This window comes from Myotis davidii, unplaced genomic scaffold (assembly GCF_000327345.1).
Source record: "Myotis davidii unplaced genomic scaffold, ASM32734v1 scaffold594, whole genome shotgun sequence".
Taxonomy (NCBI): domain Eukaryota; kingdom Metazoa; phylum Chordata; class Mammalia; order Chiroptera; family Vespertilionidae; genus Myotis; species Myotis davidii.
This window is the reverse complement of record NW_006285787.1, coordinates 33,587-40,803: the sequence shown is the minus strand read 5'-3', so window position 1 is coordinate 40,803 and position 7,217 is coordinate 33,587. Positions and strand designations below refer to the sequence as shown.

The 7,217-nt window shown below is 39.4% G+C and overlaps 1 pseudogene; it reads left to right on the top strand.

Moving 5' to 3' along the window:
• The first annotated feature begins 709 nt into the window (after positions 1–709).
• Positions 710–2,271, top strand: LOC102774058 (annotated as a pseudogene).
• The last annotated feature ends 4,946 nt before the right edge of the window (positions 2,272–7,217 follow it).

Genomic DNA, 7,217 nt, shown 5'->3' with positions numbered 1-7,217 from the left:
TATAACCTACCTAACCACAACAAAATTTAATTGATATCTGCAACTGAGATTCTATCGTTAACACTATTTTTCTGAAACTGAACTGAATATAACAATTCAAAATTTGTTCCTGTTGTTATCTTGACTTTTCATCTTTCCACCTACCTGTTCTTAGACCACAGCATCTTCAGAGAACTAGAATACATTGATAACTGAGCTTCTGCTTATACCAATACTATTATATAAAAAGTTGAAAATTTTTTAAAAGGCAATTAATTGACAGCACTGGAGAATAGTAATCCAGTGCTGCTGCACAGACTGGATTTGCTAACCTAGCTCAGGTGGTCAAGGGAATTGTCCCTGGAACCCAGTTGGTTTGGTAAGAACAAAAGGAAAATCTTGTAATGAGTCACTGGAGATGAAACAAAACGGAGACTGGATGTTTTAAGAGCATGTCTTTTGACAATTTTACCTGTCAATTCTAGATTCACTTACTGGTGGTTTAAAATGAGGCAGAATACCTGGGGAGTATGAAGACATTTAAACAAAGTCATGTGGATTTAACTATAAATTTCAATAAGGTTAGCACACATAAGCTGAAGACGCAGGCGAAATTGCTTAAGCATCTTTCACATTTATAAACAATGGCATGGGTGAAAATAACAGGGTGAATTGTTATTCATGTTGGGTGTCAAGGTAACTGAGATCTCAGGGGTGAGGAGGAACCAGCATGGAAGACAAAGAGGCATTGAGAATGCTTCTAGGAAAAGGAACAGCAGATCAGGCCTGGAGGCAGGTAGGAGTTGTGCATTTATTACCCTTCAAAGCCTGCTCAAAGCTCTCCTTTTCCAGAAACCTCCTAGTATTGATCCCAATGCATATTGATTCTTCCATATCTTTTTGGCATTTTCAGGACCCCCATCCAAGAAAACCCAGCAATAAAATGTGCATAAAAATAAAACCAATGAAATATTATTTTATTTTTTAAATGATACCTTTACATTGAATAGATGCTTACAAAAAAATGAAACTAGGCCACCTTCTTATACCATTTAGAAAAATAAACTCAAAATGATGAAAGACTTAAATATAAGATTCAAAACCATAAAAATTCTAGAAGAAAATATAGGCAGTAAAATCTCAGACATTTCTCATAGAATATTTTTTTCTGGCACATCTCCTCAAGCAAGGGAAACAAAAGAAAAAATAAATAAATGGGACTGCGTCAAACCTAAAAGTTTTTGCAAAGGAAGCCATCAACAAAATTAAAAGACAATCCACTGAATGGGAGAAGATATTCACCAATTATATACCTGATAAGGAGCTAATATCTAAATTTTATTAAGAACTTATGCTATTCACCTCACCATGAGCCGGAAGCTGCTTGCAGGTCTCACCTGGGGCTGCGGCCCGGAGCCAGGATACCAGAAGGGCCATCTGTGAGGAAGTTTCACCATTTGGTCTCCCCCTTTGTGGGGTAGCAGGTGGTCAATACAGAAGCTAAACCCTGCCAGCTTCCAGTCCCTGTGGATCCAGGACACACAGGTCCATGGAAAGAAATTATTCCTTAGATTTGATCCAGATGAAGAAACCAGGTCTGGCAACAACCCACTGCCAGAACCTCTATGAAAAGGAGAGAGGAAGAAAGAGGCTGGGAACCAAAAGCAGATCTTGGGCCTTGTCTGCAAGGAAATCTCAGACCAGTCCTCCCATTCCCACAGTGGAATCAATGGTTCAGAGTGTTTGGGGGGAGACAGCTCTGCAAGAGGTGTTAAGAACTGTCTGTAGTTTGGTCCTGCATTTGGCGGTGGCGGCTTCCCGGCATTTTATAATTTTCAGATGTCTTGCAGCCCAGTGCTCCAACTCACCTCTGAAATCTTGTCTGAAAAGTCCCATCAAGGACAAGCCTTAGAAGAACTGGGCCAGGAGCAACCTGTCTGATATATACTGTTGGACCAAAGATACTTCTCAGGCTTAGGGAACATCATTAAGAATGAAGCCTTGTACAGAGCTGGGATCCATCCCCTTTCTCTCGATTCACTCCTCAGACCTCAGCAACTTGAGATCCTCGTGGATCACTTGGTGGAGTTCAGTACAGGCTGGCTTCAGGGTAAGTTCCAGGGAAGACAGAATCACACACAGATCTACCAGAAAGAGCAGTGCCCTGCTGGGCATCAGGTCAGGAAGGAGGCCTTTGGCCCTCCAGGTGGCTTCCAGAGGCTCACCTGGTGGTGCCCACAGTGCCGGCATAGGCTGCCACCCAATGAGCCAGAGCAAGTCCAGCTTTCCTAAGGCACTCGGGCCCCTTCTTCACAAAACCTTGCCCTTCAGGGACCATGATGCCTGAGCGTAGATAAATGAGAAGTGGGCAATGATTTGGACTAGAGGCAGGAATTAGAGGGGAAGTTGGGTCAGGAGGATATTGGTCCTGTTGATATTCATCTCACTGAAGTTATGTCTAAAGCAGAGTTTTCACAGGGTTAGATTATTTTTTTTCAAGTGTTGGTTAATTCTTCCTATCTAACTCTGCCATTGTGAAAGATAAGGAAAATTATGTTGACATTAAGAGAAAAGCCTCCCAGAACAACAGTAGGTTAATGAAAATATAAATCTGTGAAAATAGCTGTGCCCCAACATGGCTATTTGGTTTGTTTTTGGTTTTGAAACATTGGTTAGTTTTAAAGCCTTCCATTTGAGAATCAGGAACATGAAATTGTCTTTCTTCATCCCCTGGAGAGATCCAGGGATGAGGATGGAGTAGCACAAGGTTCATGCTCAGTTTCAGCCTTTTGCCTGGGTCCTTTCTCATGGGATGGAGATACCAGGAGAAGGGGTGGGGGTGACCCAGGAGCTGGACACCTTTCTGGTGTACCCTGTGGGCTTTAGAACAGACCAATTTGTTTCCTCCTAAGGTGATATATTTGTGACCATTGCTATGTGGAACCAGCAGGAATCGAAGGTTGTAGAGACAGAGTATAAAGGTGTTAGCAACAGCTGGAAGAAACTGAATAAAGACATCTAAATAAAGCTCTTTGTTTACTCATACTATTCAACACCAAAAGAACAAACAATCCAATTAAAAATGGGCAGGGTGGCCATGCAGGCCTGCCTAGCAGGCCTGTGACTTTGATTCTCAGCGCACTCATATGGGGACTATGATTCTTGGCGCATGCGCGAGGGGACTATGATTCTCAGCATATGCGAGGACTATGATACTCAGCACACGCACATGTGCCCCCCACTGATACAAGGCACCTGGACCAAGCACCCGTAACTCTGATTCTCAGCACATGCACACAGGTAAACTAGGTGCACACAGGCTGGGACTCTGATTCTCGGCACATGCACAAGGTCTCCGCTGACCCAAGGTGGCCACACCAAGCACCCATGACTCTAATACTTGGTGCACACACACTCAGAGGGCTGCTGCTGACACCCAGCAGCCACGCCACCACCTGCTAGCAGGCCGACTCTCAGCATGCACGGCTCCCACCGACCCAAGGTAGCAATGCGTCTCAGTGCCTGAGCTCTTCAGTTACCCTTAGGTTGCACGACACTCCTGATGCACCTGGCTCAGGCCCCAACAACTTGGCACTTGGACTTTTTCTGATAGCAAAATTAGGGAGGCAACAAAACAATCCCCAAAGGAAGAAAAGGAGAACTCACCAAGAAAGGAACTAAATAAAATGGAGGCATGCAATATGTCAGAAAAAAATTCATAGTAATAGTCACACAGTTCATAAACCAGATGGACGAGAAAATCAACAACCTATACAAAACTAAGGAGGAAATCAAAAGCGATCTAGCTACAATCAAAAACATGATGGAAGGTTCAACAGTAGACTAGGAGAAGCAGAAGACCGACTTAGTGAGTTAGAAGATAAGGTAGAAAAACAAACCAAATCTGAACAGCAATTGAAGAAAAAAATTAAAATGCAGGAGGAGAGTGTAAGGGAACTTTGGGACAACATGAAATAAAACAACATCTGCATAATAGTGGTGCCAGAAGGACAAGAAGAGCAGCCAGGATTAGAGAACCTATTTGAAGAAATAATGACAGAAAACTTTCCTGATATGGGGGAGAAAAAAGTCACACATGCACAGACAGTCCCAAACAAGATGAACCCAAAGAGACTCACCCCAAGACACATTGAAATTATAATGGCAAATGTTAACAACAAAGAGAGAATCTTAAAGACTGCAAGAGAGAGACAGAGAGTCACCTAAAAATTATCTTCCATCAGATTATCAAATGATTTCTCAACAGAAACATATCAAGCTAGAAGGGAATGGAATGAAGTATACAAAGTGATGCAAAGCAAAGGACTGAATCCAAGAATACTCTACCCAGGAAGACTATCAATCAAAATTGAAGGGGAAATCAGGAGCTGTGCAGACAAAAAAAAAGCTAAGGGTGTTTATCACTACCAAGCCAGCAATACAAGAAATGCTAAATGGAATGCTGCAAAAAGAAGAAATAGAAAGGGAGGAAGGAAAACAGGCATAAAGAATATAAATGGCTACAAAACAAGTACCTAATAATAACAACATTAAATGAAAATGGACTATATGCTCCATCAAAAGACATTGAGTGATTGAATGGATAAGAAAATACGACCCATGTATATGCTGTCTATAAGAGACCCACCTCAGAACAAGGGACTCACACAGACTGAAAATGAAGGGATAGAAAAGTATTTTTCAGGCAAAGGAAATTAAAAAAAAAAAAAACACCTGGGGTAGCAATATTTATATCTGATAAAATAGACCTCAAAGTGAAGGCCATTAAAAGAGACAAGGAAGGCCACTTCATGATTCTAAAGGGATCAATACAACAAGAGGATATAACTCTTGTAAAAACATATGCACCCAATAGAGGAGCACCCAAATACATTAAAAAGAACTTCTGGAAGATATAGGGGAGAGATTGACAGCAATACAATCATAGTAGTAGACTTTAATACTCCATTAACATCACTGGATAAATCCTCTAGACAAAAAAAGTCAGCAAAGAAACAGCAATCCTAAACAACTCACTAGTCCAGATGGACTTAATCAACATCTTCAGAACATTCCACCCAAAGCTAAAGAATATACATTCTTCTCAAGTGCACATGGGACATTTTCAAACATAGACCACATATTGGGATACAAGCAAAGTCTCTCCAAATTCAAGAAGATTGAAATCATATGAAGCATCTTCTTAGATCACAATGGCATAATACTAAAAATAAACTATAATATAAACAATCACAAAAATTCACACACTTGGAGGTTAAACAGCATGCTATTAAACAATGTTTGGGTTACCAAAGAGATCAAAGAAAAAATAAAAAGCATACTGGAAACCAATGACAATGACAACACAGCAATCCAAAATCGATGGGACACAGAGAAAGCAGTCCTGAGAGGGAAGCTCTAGATTACAGACCTACCTCAAAAAATAAGAAAAACTGGTAATAAAGCATCTAACTCTGCAACTTGAAGAATTAGAAAAAACTAGCAACAAGAAAAGCCCAGAGTCAGCAGAAGGAAGGAAATATTAAAGATCAGAGCAGAAATAAATGACGTAGAGCCCAAAAACAGAATATAAAAGATCAATGAAACCAAGAGCTGGTTCTTTGAAAGGATAAACAAGATTGATGTACCTCTAGCCAAGCTCACCAAGAAGCAAAGAGAGAGGACCCAGATAACAAAATCAGAAATGAAAGAGGCAAAATAACAACAGACCACACAGAAATACAAAGAATCTTAAAAAAAATACTATGAGCAACTTTATTCCAACAAACTGGTCAACCTAGAAGAAATGGACATAATCCTAGAAAAATAGTACCTTCCAAAACTCAAACAGGAAGAACCAAAAAATCTGAATAGGCCGATAACTGTCGATGAAATTAAAGTGGTAATCAAAAAACTTCCAACAAACAGAAGTCCTGGACCAGATGCCTTCAGAGGAAAGTTTTATCAAACATTCAAAGAAGAACTGAAACCTATCCTTTTCAGACTATTCCAAAAAATTCAAGAGGAAGGAACACTTCCAAGCTCTTTCTATGAAGCCAGAATTACCCTAATCCCAAAACCAGATAAAGACAAGACAAAGAAAGAGAATTACAGGCCAATATGCCTGATGAACATAGATGCCAAAATTCTCAACAAGATTCTAGTAAATCCGATCCAGCATTACATTACAAAGATCATACACCATGACCAAGTGGGATTTATTTAGGGGATGCAAGGATGGTATAATATCTGCAAATCAATAAATGTGAAACATCACATAAACAGAGAGATAAAAACCATATAATCATATCAATTGATGCAGAAAAAGTATTTAACAAAATCCAACACCCCTTCCTGATAAAAACTCTCAGCAAAGTGGGAATAGAGGCATCTGTTGCTGTGCAGAAGCTTTTTATTCTGTTCGACATAGTACTGGAAGTATTAGCCATTGTAATTAGACAAGAAGAAGAAAGAAAAGGCATCCAAATTGGAAAAGAAGAAGTAAAAGTGTCATTATTCACAGATGACATGATATTGTACATAGAAAACCCTAAAGACTCCATCAAAAACCTATTGAATAAGTGAATTTGGCAATGTAGCAGGATACAAAATTAACACTCAAAAATCTATGGCTTTTTTATACACAAACAATGAACTCACAGAAAGAGAATCTAAAAACACAATCCCATTTACCATAGCAACAAAAAATATTAAGATACCTAGGAATATATTTGAACAAAGAGGTAAAGGACCTGTACTCAGAAAATTACAGTATGCTGAAAAAAGAGATAGAGGGAGACATAAACAAATGGAAGAATATACCATGTTCATGGATTGGTAGAATCAACATCATTAAAATGTCCATACTACCCAAATCAATCTATAAATTCAATGCAATCCCTATTAAAATACCAACAGTATACTTCAAAGACCTAGAACAAACTCCAAAAATTCACCTGGAATAAAAAAAAAGACCCCCAAATAGCTACACCAATCTTGAGAAAAAAGAACAAAGTGGGAGGGATTATAATACCAGATATCAAGCTATGCTACAAAGCCACTATTCTCAAAACTGCCTGTAACTGGCACAAGAACAGACATATTGACCAATGGAAAAGAACAGAGATCAACCCAAGCCATTACGCTCAATTAATATTTGACAAAGGAGGCACGAGCATACAATGGAGTCAAGACAGTCTCTTCAATAAATGGTTTTGGGAAAATTGAATAGATACATT